At 42.5% G+C, this 15,095-nt stretch overlaps 1 long non-coding RNA gene across 2 annotated transcripts; it reads right to left on the reverse strand.

The window, feature by feature from the left end:
* Nucleotides 1-246: 246 nt before the first annotated feature.
* On the reverse strand, nt 247-10,667 carry LOC118967842 (uncharacterized). 2 transcript variants are annotated; one of them, XR_012124186.1, is made up of 4 exons: nt 10,580-10,667; nt 8,735-8,882; nt 5,328-5,470; nt 247-621 (listed from the first exon to the last, which is right to left on the reverse strand). It is a non-coding gene; the product is annotated as an uncharacterized lncRNA (long non-coding RNA). The 2 variants fall into 2 exon arrangements; XR_005055114.2 differs by lacking the exon at nt 247-621 and adding an exon at nt 4,698-4,913.
* Nucleotides 10,668-15,095: the final 4,428 nt, after the last annotated feature.

The raw sequence follows: 15,095 nt of genomic DNA on the forward strand, positions 1-15,095 counted from the left end.
CACGGTCAATGGCACTGCGATAGCTCGGGGAAGAGTGGCCCACTCCGGGGGGAAAACTTACCTAAAGGCCAGAGAGGAGTGGTGAGTGTGATGAGCCAGCGCCGGAAAAAGAGGACGAGGGCAAGCTGCTGCTGGTGTCGGGGGGGAAGACGGGGCCCAGTTGGGGTGTCCCGTCTCCCGGGTTTCAGCACCAATGAAAGGAAAGGAGTGACACATAGCAGCAATTCACTGGAGAGTTCCGCTTTATTAGGGAAAGGTGCTGGGTTATATAGGAAGGGGTATGAATTGATTGAGGTGTCACTTCTACGGGGCTGGTGGCTGTTGGCTAGGTGCTGGGATTGGGAGGGGAGCGAGAGGTGATTGGGCTTCAGGTGGCGCTGGCGGGAACTGAGGACCCCGAAGAGAAGCCAGAAGTTTGCCATCTTACTGGTGGGGGCCCTTCATCCCCTCCTGGCGTGAGCCGGGAGCTCTGTCCTTTCACTTTATCTGGAAATAAAAGCCTGTACCTTGCTCTCCTACCTTGACTGTTTGTGAAGCTCATTCTTCAGCTCCGCAAACAAGAACCCCGGCATCAGATAGACATTCAATTGTAAATATGAATCTTGTTTTCTTGTAGAAAATCTGAAACATTGAGAATAACAAAAATTAAGCATTGAAATCATCCATAATTTTACATCTCAGATAAACACTGTGATGTTTTGATATTTACCCTTCCAGATTTTCCTGTGTGTATAAACTCAAGTGCAGATATATTTCATTCCATTTTTTTTCCCTTTTTTTTCTTTTTTTTAAATAATTAGGCCTTTACAAATGTGGCAAACACATCTACCTGGCACTGGATAAAACTAGAAATTAAAAGTGGCCTGATCAACAACAAGATGGAATTATGAGGTGGCACAGAATTTCCTAACATGCAGAATAGTTTTTAAGTCCTTGAGTCAGTGTATGCATGTGCTAAGGCTTAATTGGAACAATATCTTTGTTTTGAAAAGAATATTAAAACTCTACTCCTTAGAATTCCTGCCCCACTCTCTCCTGACAGGTGTTCAACTTGAATACTTTCCACCTGGGAAGCTCAAAGTTTCCCAAGGCAGCCTGTTCCATCCACCCCTCAGCCCCACATTCAAATTGTAAGGAAGTTTGCAATGATAAAAGGCAAGCCTGGTAAAGACAGTGAGGATCAGGAAAAGCTAAAAGGAAAAGTAGAATTAGAAATCAGCTATGAAGGGGAAAAGATAGTTTTCACAAAGCAAAGATAAAAACCGTGAGGATCTAGCCATTGTGGGAAGCAGAGGAATGAGGTCTTGGGAAGGGTTTGTTTCTTCAGTTTCACTTAAATTGCAAGACAATAAATGGCATTTTCGTGAGTGGTCTACCAGGTTTTATTGCTTATTCCTCTGTACTTTTGAGTATTGCATGCATGTTTACCTAATCACACCAGGCATGGCCCAGAAACTTTCCTTTATGTTACTACCCCTTCAGTAACCCAATACGAATTTCTTTTAAATGCAAGGTTAAAAAAGTACACTTGAATTTCATTGACTCAAAGAATGTATTTAGAAATGGAGGCCTGGATAGTAATATCACTTATTTAATGTAAACCCAGACTAACACTACTGACTAGGGTAGGGCTGGGCTGGGAGAAAGGAATTTAAAACAGGTAACTTCAGAGACTGAGGTATCTTAACAATGAAAAAAAAAACTGTGAAGGAAAGGTTAACTAGCTCGCTTATTTAAATGTTAATATTTCTGTATAGAAAAAAAACACAATAAAAATGGAAACAAAAAAAAGACAAGGAAAATAGTGTTTGTAAAATATATGACAGGAATAGTGCCCATAGTATATTTTTTAAACTTCAAAAAATGATTTAAAGAATGAACAGTCTAATAGAAACGTGGTCAAAAATTCATATATGGAGTTAAATTAAAAGGAAGAAAAAGATTTATCTGATAAATATGTTTTAAAAAGATGCTTAGCTGAACTATTGTAAGTCCGGGGAAAGGAAATCCGGGGGCAAAATACCTCTAAAAACCAAAATCAGTCAAAGGGAGAAATAAAGTTTAAAACCCGTTCATTGCTTAAAAAACTGCAGTTGGGCCCATCTCTCTCTCCTGCTCAAGCAGCCACACCACCCATTGATATGGAGATGAACTTCTCCACCCCTGAGGAAGGATGCAAATGCACTAAAGCCTACTTCTTTCCACCTCTGAATGCCTGTTGATACGCAGATGCACCAAATCCAGGCGAGAAATTCTGGAAATGTTTCAATTTTACCCACAACTATGAAAAACAAATAAAAATAGTCTTTATTTGTCTATCAAATTGGCAAAGATATAAAATGTTAATAATACCAGGTTGATGATGATGTAAGAAAATAAGCATTCTCATACTTGATGAGAGTGTGTGGGTAAAATAGTAATTTATCCAGAATATTTCGCTTGGCTTTCATACATATGCATATCAACAGGAGCTCAAGGGTGGAGAGAAGCATGGCTTTAGTTGATTTGCATATTCCTCAGTGGTGAAGAGAAGGTCATCTCCATATCAATGGGTAATTACCTGGGCAACGGAGGGCTTAGCTGTACCTGAGAGGTGAAGGGAGGGCCGGTTTTGTTGCTGCTGAAGCAGGAGAGGGAGATGAGCCGGACTGCAGTTTGTAAGCAATAAACTGGTTTTAAAGTTTCTTCCTTTGACTGATTTCGGTTTCTAGAGGTATTTTGCCCCAGGATTTTATTTCCCCAGACTGACATCTGGCGCAATCAGTAGGATTCCTCTGAACCCGAAATCTGTCATAGTGGATGTGGCCTTGGGGAGGGCCGCCCCAAGAAATGATGGGGAGAAGTGGCGCTCGCGTGTGTCTACACTCATGTAATCTTGGAGGCGCCACCACCGCTGCTGGACACGCCGACCCCGGCCCGTGGCCCGAGCCTAAGGCTACTGCTTCTGCCACTGCTGCTGCTTCTGCTGCTGGCTGGAGCCTGGTCACAACTATGGAAAGGAGCAGAGGTCTGGTACATCTTGATAAGAGAAGCAACTGGCTGCTGTGTACCACGCCTTGTTGCCTATGGAGCCCATCACCGGAAAATCTCCGACCAAGGTAATAACCACCTATTCTGTCGTGGGGTGGGTGAGAGACTGGACCCAAAGGCCATGGAGTGGTGTGGCACAGACACCTACCATATATCATGTGACTGGCCATTTGCCTTTGGCATCCCCAGGGAGTGATGAAGCAGACGCATAGGCCCAGGTGCTCTGGCTAGAAGGAAAGCCTGCCTCTGATGTGGCCCAATGGCTACATCAGCGTTTGTTGCACTTGGGACAAAAGACAATGTGGGCTGTAGCCCGTTGGTGGGGCTTGCCATTGACCTTTGAAGAAGTCAGCTGATCCAGAAAGCAGTGCTCTGTACGTTGTGCAGATCAGCAAACCACCAAGAGGGGCCTAAAGCGTCTCTTTCCGGTGATTGAGAGCAATCAAAGCACCCACTTTATTGGACATACGTTGCAAGGATAAGTGCAGCAATTAGGAATAAATGGACATGCCTATTTCAGTTCAACTTAAATTAGCATTAATGCTTAATGTTTTCTATTAGAATTTTCTGGAAGTTTTAGAATGCTCAATTTTCACAAGTGCTTGTCTCTAAATCAATTTTTATTTATACCATCTGGAGGTAGAAAAATATTTTTCATTTACACACTTAGACACAAACATACAGATTGAGACATAATAACTACAGTTAGCAACACTTTTCATAAGAACATATATACAGACAGACTGATACAAAGATTTGAGTTACTAATATTCAATTGCCTTCTTTTTTAGCTTACTTGATTAAAAGTATCTCAATTTTTAAGAATACACTCTAAAGGCGAGCAGTTTACATAACTGGGTTAAGGTCTAGATGGCCTCAGACTAAAAGGGTTGATGAAGGTTCTGTGCTGATAGGGACTGTGTGTGTCTAGGTGGCTGGAAATTAAATATAAGTACAGTTCTAGCACTAGTCATTTAAAGCCAGCCTGTCTTGGAAGAGGATACTGGGTGGCGGGAGGGGGATGCAATAGCCGTGTCTGCTGCAGAAATGGAACTTAGAGATCGTCCAAAGCCCGTCCACCTCCCTGAAGTCTGGGCTGTTGGTCTGAACGAGGTCTGGCCATTGGGCCAGGTCTGATACTGTTCGGCTGCCAGCATGATGCTGAGGGGGGTTGATCTGAAGAATCTGCATTGAGAAGCTACTTGAAAACCAGAAAGGAAGAAGAATCTGGGGGCGATGACAAAAGGGGTGAGGCTGGGAAGTCCCAGGAAAGGGAAGGGTTGGAGCAGGTGGACGAGGAAGTGAAGCCTGGAGCCTGGGGCCTTCTGGTCCAGCCACAGCGGCTCTGCTGGCGGCTCTGGCACAGGGCAGCCGCGGGAGGGGCATAATGCGTACAGTGAACAAACCAGAGGCTGTGGGCAGAAGGCACCATGGGCAGCTCTTAGGCCGTGCAGTGTTAGGACCCCAGAGATCTGGACAAACATGCGTAAACCTCAGAAGTCAGTGAAGCCCTGAGCTATCCGGCTCTGGCTCACAAGCCAGCAAGCTCACCTGGCCCCTCCTAGACCTCCTAAGGCCTCTCTCTTTCAGTCCCTGCTGTGGGAATTGCAGCAGTCCTGCTGGGGAGACCATGGAAAATGAAGAGAGTAGAGCCAGCCAACCTGCCTGAACACGGCGTCCTGCAGGCTGAGGGATGTGGGGCTGGAAGAGCAGAGCACAGGCACAGAAGTGTTTCTCATTGTGGTAAGTTTGCTGGGTCGGGCAGTATTTCTCAGTGGGCCTCAAGCTGCACTTGGTGAAAGATCCATCCTCACCCAGGATTTGAGCCTTGTTCTTGCAGGTGCAGATGGGTTTTGTCAGCAAAATCACATGCATAGCTGTTCCTAGATGGAATATCGAAACTTTGCTATTTCAGGTTACAATCACTATGAGTGCCAAACTGATTTTAAAAGTAACCAAAAATCCTTTCCTATATGTCTGAATGGAATGGGAGGCTTGCCTGGGTAACCGATGCCTTGATGCAGGTGAACACACATGCGCAAACACACCTGTTCAGTGTGGAGTCACACAGTTGACAGCCACATTTTAAGCATCTATCATGTGCCAGATAATGTGTGCTGTGCTTTACACATTCTATTTTGACCACTACAATAGCCTTTCAAGGTAATTTGCAAAAAGCTAAGGGTGGCTGCCCTTTCTATCCAACTCGGCTCATGAACCCCAGTCTCAGTCTGAAGATTTAGGGCCCAAGCACAACTCTGCTGCCACTCAGTAACTGTGTAATCTGGGTCACTTACCTATTCTCTGGGCCTCAGTTTTCTCTTTTGCACAGTGAAGATTTGGACTCTCTGACCTCTAGGGCACCTTCATTTTCTCAGATTCGGTGCGCTATCCAGTCTTGTTACCTAACCAGTTTCAGATTTGACCTTTAGAGCAGCTGCTGCAAATGTGGGTGAAACAGGTTAATTAGATTAATATGATTTTATTTCATTCATTTATGCAATAATAAAATTGTTTAAACACTTTCTTAAGTGGAAACCTCAAGAAGATACATCCTTTGAGAAATATTATGAGGTAAAAATTGGAACTTACAGTGGGCATATGATCCCCATGGGCTGATTCAAACATCCAAGCTCTTGCTTGATCTCATCTCCTTGCATGAGCTCTGGGAACATGCTCTATCACCAGACCCCCTTCTCTTCTATGTCTTCAGACTAACTACTTACCAGCTCTTTTTCTTCAGCCTAGAAGTGCAATTAATTCCCTTCCACCTGTACACACACACACACACACACACACAGAGCCCTCTATCTTGTACATCTGTCTAGCTATCACCTTATTGGTTCTTTTTCTTTCTCCCTACTTACCAAAATTCAAGGAGCACTCTGATTGCTCTTCCCAATTTCTCACCTCCCTTTAGCTCCTTGTCTCCACCACTCAGTCAGTCAATCATTTGCATTCATTCAGCAAACTTTTTTTCCCCCTCTGTGGCAGTCATTGTGCTAGATGCTGTAGACACAAAGATAAGGAGTGTTTCCGCCCTTAAAATGTATATGGTCTAGGGCAAAGAAACTGAAGTTATACAGGGCAGTGGGTAAAAGCACAGGTTTAGGAGTTCAAATCCATGACTTTGAATTCTGTCCCTCTTATTTACTAGTTGCACCCTTGGGCAAGTTGCTTTCCTTTCCAAGCTCCTTGGGACCTACCACCAAAGGTTGTTGTAAGGATTATGCAAGGTAATGCCTATAAAGCTTTTTAGCTCAGAGCCTGATGAATGTTTAATAATGGTAAACAGTTTCTGTTGCTATCACATTACAGAGGGATCAGAGCCAAAAAGGGGCCTGCAAAAAGATGCTCTGGAATATATGAGTGCTGTTCTTAACCTAGACCAGGGAGGGAAGAGAAGCCAGGGAATGCTTTCTAGATAGAAGAATGGCCTGAAATGAGTCTTGACAGTAATTAGGAATTAGCCAGGGGATGGGATAGAAGAAAGCAAGGCTAACTGTGTTTCAGGTAGAGGACGCTGCCAGTGGAAAGGAGGAGAGAGCACACTGCCTTCTCATAATCTGAGTAGTGTGGATAGGATGCAGGGTGAGAGGGAAGTGGGACTAAAGTCTGTTAATGCTGGGCATGGACAGATACATGAACACATAGATAAATGAATGGAAGAGACAAAGAAAGCAAGAGCGAGAGTGTAGACTCCAGTTATCACAGCTCATTCTCTTTCAGTGCCCTGTTAAATGAACATCATGACCCTCTTTCCCATCGGTGTTATACACTGCATTCCAATCACAGCCAATAATAACTACAGGATTGATTTTGTAAGATTTTTTTTCTCCCATTCTTGTCAAGTTTCCTCCAATCTCTCTTTGGGCTTAAAGAACTTGGGCTGATTACAGATACTGCTGTTTCTTCTTTTTCTGCTTTATTTTGTAATGGAGAAATTTCAGGGACTTAACTCTGGTGCTTTCAGGACATTTGTTTATAGCATTGCATAATGTAACTTGAATTTTTCAGGGAAGAAAGAATTTCTAGAAAATGTTCTTTGATCTTTTGTGTTATAATTAAATACATGTTCAGAAATTTTAAAGTCAAACTCTATAACTGGTGCCAGAGTATAGAAAGACTTTATAGAGGAGTTACGGTTTTAAGCAAAAGTTAGAAAAATAGGAATGTCAAGATTAGGGAGCAGGAAAATTTGTTGTGGCAACTGATAACTGTAGGCTTAGTGAGTTTCTCATCACAACTCCCAAAAAGCGAGGGGAGAAGCCTGAGTATAGAATTTTAAAAATGAACCCACACTGCCTTAATTATTTTAAAAGCAGCGCCAAGACTGAAAAATGCTTTTAACATTCCTAGCACATAAAAATAGTTGGCCTCAATGTTTTGATGCTGAGCAGTTGGGGAAATGAGCATTTCCACTGTGGCCAAAGCCTGCACATTTCTCTTATGACTCATCTCATATCTAAATTCTAAAAGCTTGGCATGCGGAAGAATGTGGAAGTGACACACCCTTGTTTCCAGTTGATCTTGTGAATATAAAGTCAGGATGAGTGTGGTGTGACCACTCAATTCAGAGTATTTTAGGGTCCTTGATATTTGGGGTACAGGGTGATTTTTCATTTCTAAGTTTTTCAAAAATGTACAAACAGTGCTTTTAATAACCACAATGCACATACCCCTCTTTACTCTCTATAATGTGGACTGATTTAAATATCAATAGCCTGGCCTTGGGAAAGTAATTAATATTTCTCAACTTCATTTCTCTCATCTGAAAAATGGGAACAATAATGAAATGCCTCACTGCTTTGGTGTAGAAGTTAAATGAATGAGTGTCTGTGCATAGCTTAGCACAAGGTGTAACACACACTCATTGTTCAATACTAGCTGTTGTGATCGTTGATGTTCATATTATTAATGATGTAATGGGAAGAACATTGGTCTGGAAATCAGGAAAACTAAGTTTTCCAAAAATGACTTCTTAACCTATTACTAAACTTATTTTGCTAACTTAACTTATTTTGAGCTGTAATCGTCTCATCTTAAAATGACAAGTTTGCTCTAGATAATTTTCCAGCTTTAGTATTTATGACACTATGAGTAGACTGGTCAATATAGTGAAGTCTTCCCAGCTCCCCCCTCTGAAGTCCCTGCATCTTTCCTGACGTTCTCTTCAACCAGAGGCAATTTCTGTGTCTGGCATTCCACAGAGCTCTTGTATCTGAGCTCCATGCAGGGCAGCTCTGGGGAGGTGCTGGGTAGTGCTGCAGAACTTCAGCGGAAAAAACTTTTGGGTAATGATTTCCAAACCCAAGGACATACAGTCTAGAAATATTTTTTAGTACTAGGAGGTACAGAGATAACATTCACAATTGTCTCCAAGAGGCAATTCCATTGTCCAGTGAGGGCAGAAGACCTAGGCTTTTGTCCCCTAGTCCTTGATGGGATTTAACCAACTTGGATACAAATATGTTTTCACCTGGGGAAATGAAATTTTCCAGACTGACTCCATTTGAGGGCAGTCAGCCATAACACACAATAATGACCCTGTGCACCTGTATGGCTTGTTGCCTCTATAAAGCGATTTGTCGTACATTATGCCAGCTCGTCCCCCACAATAACCATGTAAGGCAGGCAGGGTGGCAGTGACTGTTCCCGTTGCTGAAATAAAGCCGCTGATATACAGAGAGGTTGTATGACTTACCTGGGATCACACAGCTCTTATGGGCTTGCATTATGCCAGAGAAAGCCACGGCTTGCTGGCTTGCTGGGGCACCTCAGGCAGCGACTCTGTCTTCCCCACTGGTTTCCTGGGAACTGGCAAAACATCTCAGCATCTCTGTCAGATACAACTAAGCAAAGAAAAGTTTTCAAAGAGGGGATCTATCAGATCAGTTTCTCTAGGAGGCCTGCTGGATAAATGTAAGGGAAGAGCAGGGATATTCAACACTACTCTCTATCAAGCGATACAAAAATCACCCACAGAGGGTCACACTCATTTCAAAGGCACAGTCACTTAGGACATGTTATGGGGAAATTTACCTGCTTATTATAAAAGGCAAATGTAAGCATTTTATTAATTGACTACATCAAATACTACAAGGACAAATTCAGGTTCATGAATCAGGAGAAAGATAAGTCTTGGCCTGTTTATCATTTTGCTTAGTTGGTCCACAGGCAGCAGAAAATGGCACATGGCTTGCATCTTCCTCTGACTTTCCTTGCTTAGGTTTGAAAGAGAAAAGATCCTCTTAAAGCTTCTCTCTCACATTCCTGGGTGCACCCCGTCCATCCTGTCATCATGGAGAGCCCCCACTGAGGGTGCTGTGGGTGCTGGGTGGGCTCCCCTATCACTTACTTGGACAAGAGATTCCAAATAAGCACTGGTGGCTCTTGAGCCTTTGTGAGGCTGGACTGGATGAGTCCACAAGGCCCTTCCAGTTGAAAGGCCAGAGCTGTCCCCTTCCCTGTCTTGGGATTCAGCCAGCTGAAAGTGCCCAGAACTGTCCTTCTGCTTCTAGCAAGCACTGTGCAAGCCCCAGTTAAAGGGAGAGAAAGATGAAACTCTCAGAGACCCTCACCCCATTTTCCCTCACCTTGTCATGGGCAGGCCCATAGTCTTGATACATTGCTATGTCATATTTGAATAGTGCTCTCAAGCCTTAGGCGACATGGCTGGCCACAATGTTTGGGAATGGCTAAATCCCCTGCAGAGCTTTGCCTCCCCAGGTACGCATGTGTGAGGGCCCTCATGACAGTGTCAGGCCTAGATGTGCCCCAGAGGTACAGAAAAATGCTGCTCTAGAGCCTGGTATATCCCTGAACCCATTTAACCAGCTTCCCAAAAACTGTGATCCCTTTATTCCAGCTCTAGAAGAAAGCCCGTAAACTTAGCTTTTTTATTTTTCACTAAGTGTTTCAATCTGTTAATCTTTTCAAACCCAGCTTATCAAAATCCAAAGTCATCTGAATAAGAAGCCTACAAACAAACTGGGAACATACCACACCATTAACCTCTGGGCAGGCTGAAAAAGAAGAGAATACTGTGTCCGCTTGCCAAGGGCCAGTTGCACACAGAGAAGTCCTTTTTCACGTAGCCTTCTCTGCACCCCCATGTGGTGGGTGTGAATACTGTTCTCACTTCACAGTTCAGGAAATAGACTCCGATATGGGAAAATAATTAAGCTTATGTAGATGGTAAAAGGTGGAGCCATGGGTAGACCCAAGCCCCTGCCTTCAACCACTAAGCAACATTGCCTAGATGCACTAGAAGGATCACAGCTTCCGACCAAATGCCTCTGCAACTTGGGACTAATTCGTCAGTGTGGCCAGTGCTACATTCCTCAGTTACTTATTCTCTGCCTCCCCACCAACTCTGAACTATACCCCCTGTTTGATGAATACAATAGCCCACAACTTCTCTTAGAGACATTAGGAAATACATAGGTAAAACTTAGAATGGAAGAAAGTTCAGTATCAGTATCCAGGTGTGTGTGTGTGTGCATGCGTGCATACACACAGATACACGGAGCCTGAGATGTGGACTCACCTCTGTAACCCTGAGGAAAAGAACAGGACCTGTCCACACTGTACTTCACCAGCTCCAGTGAGTGCCGACCAGAATAGCTTTGGCCAGGCCGCTGCCTCATCACATTACAGAGCAGCATCTCTGTTGCTGTCTGTCACCCTGCCTCGCTGCTTTGCAGCCTCCCAGCTCTCCTTTCCCTCCTGACCTCTCTCCCTCGCTGTGGATTAGCTCCCTGTGGCTAGTCTGGTTTGTACTTCCCCAAACCAGGGGCCTCTTCTCTCCTGCTCTGCACCAGCAACTTTAGATGTCTGAGTCAGCTTCCTTCTCAGGTCTGTGCGTCACCCCAAGTTATTAAGGATAGGTGCTAAAGGAGGACAGCCGAGACACGGTCTTCTTCATGATGGCTCACCGGAGCCAGCTACCAAGCTCTCCTGTGAGATGGGCACTCGAATGCCCATGCTCAGCCTCCACGTCACGCTCTGAATCCCAGCTTTACTTCTTGAATCTTAGTTTTGTTATCTGCACGATGGGTTCACTAATCCTTTCCTCAAAGAGTTGGAAATAATGAATAGTGGTATAAAACACTTAGTATGTGACAGCTATTGAAATGCTGTAACTATTAGTAATACTGTCGTTATTACTTCTTCCTCACACTCCTGTGGCACAGCCTCCTCATATCTGCTCCCCCTCCCCAGCACTATCTCAATAACCTTTACAAACAGGTGTTATCACCCCAACGTATAAGTTAGGAAACTTGGCTGTGTAACTTTCCCACACTGTTTCGAAGAAAAGCAACTAAGGTAAACTAGTTTCCTCTCTGACTCCTTCAGAAAACATTTACTGGGTGCTTCTGGCACCACGGACTTTGCTAAGGGCTGAGCAAACTGTGGTGATCAGACATGGTCCTGAGGGTGAAGCACAGTCAAGTGGGGAAAGAGATAGATAAACAGATAATTACAGAATAGTGGGATGGGCATATGTAGGCAGGCATACATAGGCATAAAATATGTAGGCATAAACATCTCAGGACTTAGATTAGTTATGAAAGGGGAAAGGAAGCTGGACTGTGGTCAGTCAGAGCTCCCTGCTTTGACCAATCAAGCCAAGGTCCAGTGGAGGAGGGCATCCAACTGGTCAGCATAAATGCAAAATATTTTCTAGACTCAAAACAGGAAGAGCAAGAACATGGTTGTAGGTATTATGCTATCAGAAGGACTATATAAACCTATGCATATATGGTCAACTAATATATGATAAAAGAGCTATGAATATATCATGGGGAAAAGACAGCCTCATTAATAACTGGTGCTGGGAAAACTGGACAGCTACATGTAAGAGAATGAAACCAAATTACTGTCTAACCCCATGCACAAAAGTAAACTTGAAATGGATCAAAGACCTGAATGTAAGACATGAAACCATAAAACTCTTAAAAGAAAACATTGGCAAAAATCTCCTGAACATAAGTATGAGCAATTTTTTCCTGAATGCATCTCCTCAAGCAAGGGAAACAAAACAAAAATGAGCAAGTGGGACTATGTCAACTAAATAGCTTCTGTACAGCAAAGGACACCATCAGCAGAACAAAAGGCAACCTATAGTATGGGAGAATATATTCATAAGCAATTTATCCGACAAGGGGTTAACATCCAAAATATACAAATAACTCATACCTCAACACCCAAATAACCAAATAACCCAATTAAAAAATGAGTGGAAGACCTGAATACATGTCTCCAAAGAAGAAATTCAGATGGCCAACAGGCACATGAAAAGATGCTCCACATTGCTAATCATTAGGGAAATGCAAATCAAAACCACAAATGAGATATTGCCTCACACCAGTTAGAATGGCCACCATCCAAAAGAAAGAAATAATAAGTGTTGGTGAGAATGTAGACAATGGGAACCCCCCTACGCTGTTGGTGGGAATGTAAATTGCACAACTGTTATGGAAAGCAGTATGGAGGTTCCTTAAAATAGAAATACATTCGACTCAGTAATTATACTTATAGGAATTTACCCAAAGAAAACAAAATCCCTGATTTGAAAAGACATATGCATCCTTATGTTTATCGCCTCATTATTTACAATAGCCAAGATATGGAAGCAACCTAAATGTCCATCATTAGATGAATGGATAAAGAAGATGTGGTTTATATATGCAATGGAATATTATTCAGCCATAAAAAATCTTGCCATTTGCAACAACATGGATAGATCTAGAGGGTATTGTAATCAGTGAAATAAGCCAGGTAGAGAGGAACAAATACCATAAGATTTCACTTATTTGTGTTATCTAAAACAAAAACAAAACAATGAACAAACCAGTAGACTTACATACACTGAGAAATGACTAGTGACTACCATGGGAGAGGAATTGGGATGGGTGGGTGGGGAGTGCGAGGGGGATAAAAGGGCACAAAAATTCTCAATCAGAATATAAGTTGGTCACTGGGATAGTAGTACAGTATGGAGAATATAGTCAATGAATCCATAACATGTTTCTACATTGACAGATAGTAACCGCACTAGAAGGGGATGAGGATTCAATAATATGAGTAACTTTTGAACCACTGTTGTATATTTGAAACCAGTACAAGATTGTACATCAATGATACTTCAATAAGAATTTAAAAAAAGAAAAAGAAGGACTATATCAATGAAAGGGGAACTGCCATTCCAGAAACAACTAAAAAGAAAATAAACACAAGCACAAAGAGGCATAAGTTGGCAGTATCCCTGGGAAGGGGTTCCATAACTCCCCAAATTCAATTGCACCATCACTGCACTGGGCATATTTTGACCCCATTGGGGGTCTTGATGCCATTAGCCTTTCAATTTACGTCAGTGACTCTCTTTCCTCTGACTTGATACTCACAAAGCCATCTCCTGATTATAATTCTGCTTTGCATATAGTACCTCCTGTAGAGGAATAGAAACCACTGAGCGGCCGACATGAATGTCTGGTGTATTTGGCAAAAGGCACCAGAGTGTAATGGTTAAGATCAGATTTCTGAGTTTGAAACTTTTCAGCTGTGTGACCTTGAGCAGGTTATTTCAGATCTCTGCAACTCAATGTGATTAAAAATTTTCTGGTAGCCACTTTAAAAAAAGTAAAAAGGTTAGGTGAAATTAATTATGAGACCATCTTTTATATTGGACTTCAACTTCCCACTATAAGTAAAAATAAACTCAAAATAGATCAAAGACCTAAATGTAAGAGCTAAAACACTTAGGAAGAAATATGGGTGTAAATTTTCATGACCTTGGATTAGATAACCATTTCTTGGATATGACACCCAGGTGGCCTTCAGCGGTGATGCAATCGGTCCCACCCAGCCTTTGCGTGTGCCCCAACATCACCTGCTTACGCACTGCACCCCCTCATTCCAGACCTAGGGCCCTTTCTGCACACACTTCCATGTTCCGCCGCTGAGACATATGGGATATCGGCTCACCTGCAGGCCTTGCGCAGGCCCTCTCACTGTCTGGCCATGCCATAGCACCACTTCTACTCCTCTGCAGCCTCCCTGGTGAGCTAGGCTCCTCACAGAATCCCAAACTGAAAATGAAACAGAAGCCCCTCTGCCTTTGGCTCTCCCTCCAATCTTAACTGCAGCCTCCATTGTTTCCAGATACCCCTCTTCCAAGAATTCCAAGCAATGGTTTGACTGTTTCAGACCTCTAAGCTTCTGCAGCTGCCCATGCTTTTGTTTCTTTTCTGTTTCTTCCAGGTTTATTGAAAAATAATGAACATACATCACTGTATAAGTTTAAGATGGACAGCATGATGGTTTGGTTTATATATATTGTAAAATTATTACCACAATAGGTTTAGTTAACATCTATCGTCTCATTCAGATACAACAAAAAGAAAACAAAGAAACGTCTTGTGATGATCTTAGATCTTTCTTAACAACTTTGCTGTGTATCACACAGCAGAGTTGTGGTCCTCACGTTGTACATTACATCCTCACCATATATTGCCTTATAACTGGAAGTTTGTAGCTTCGACCACCTTTCTCTAATTTCTCTTTCCCCGGCCTCCAAGTCCTCACCACCCCCTCCCACACACACTATGGTGACCACAAATATGATCTCTCTAAGAGTTTGGTGGGTTTCAGCACAGTTGAATGTAATTCTACTGCAACACAACACAACACAACACAAAATTCTCCAAGGTAATCTGTGTTTAATATTTGTTGCTCACCAAACTGAATTAACTGGGCAATAGATTGTAAAAAGATGTGCTTAAAAATAATATCAAAAGGAATGGCAATGTAGTAAGAACAAGATTCTTTAGAAAGATAATTGTAGTAATTTATATCTTAGAGGATTTTTTTGACTTAAAACTAAAAAATTCCTTTGCATCCATTATAATAAATTCTTTACTTACAAGAATGAAGTGTTTTAATTCACATTTTCTGTTTAAAGAGCAAAATAACAAACCTTAATGAGTGCATCACTTAGGAATGTATTTGGCTGCAAGTAAGAGAAACCAACTCAACTGACTTAAAAGATAAGGAAGTTATTA

Source organism: Manis javanica, chromosome 2 (genome assembly GCF_040802235.1).
Source record: "Manis javanica isolate MJ-LG chromosome 2, MJ_LKY, whole genome shotgun sequence".
NCBI classification, from domain to species: Eukaryota; Metazoa; Chordata; class Mammalia; order Pholidota; family Manidae; genus Manis; species Manis javanica.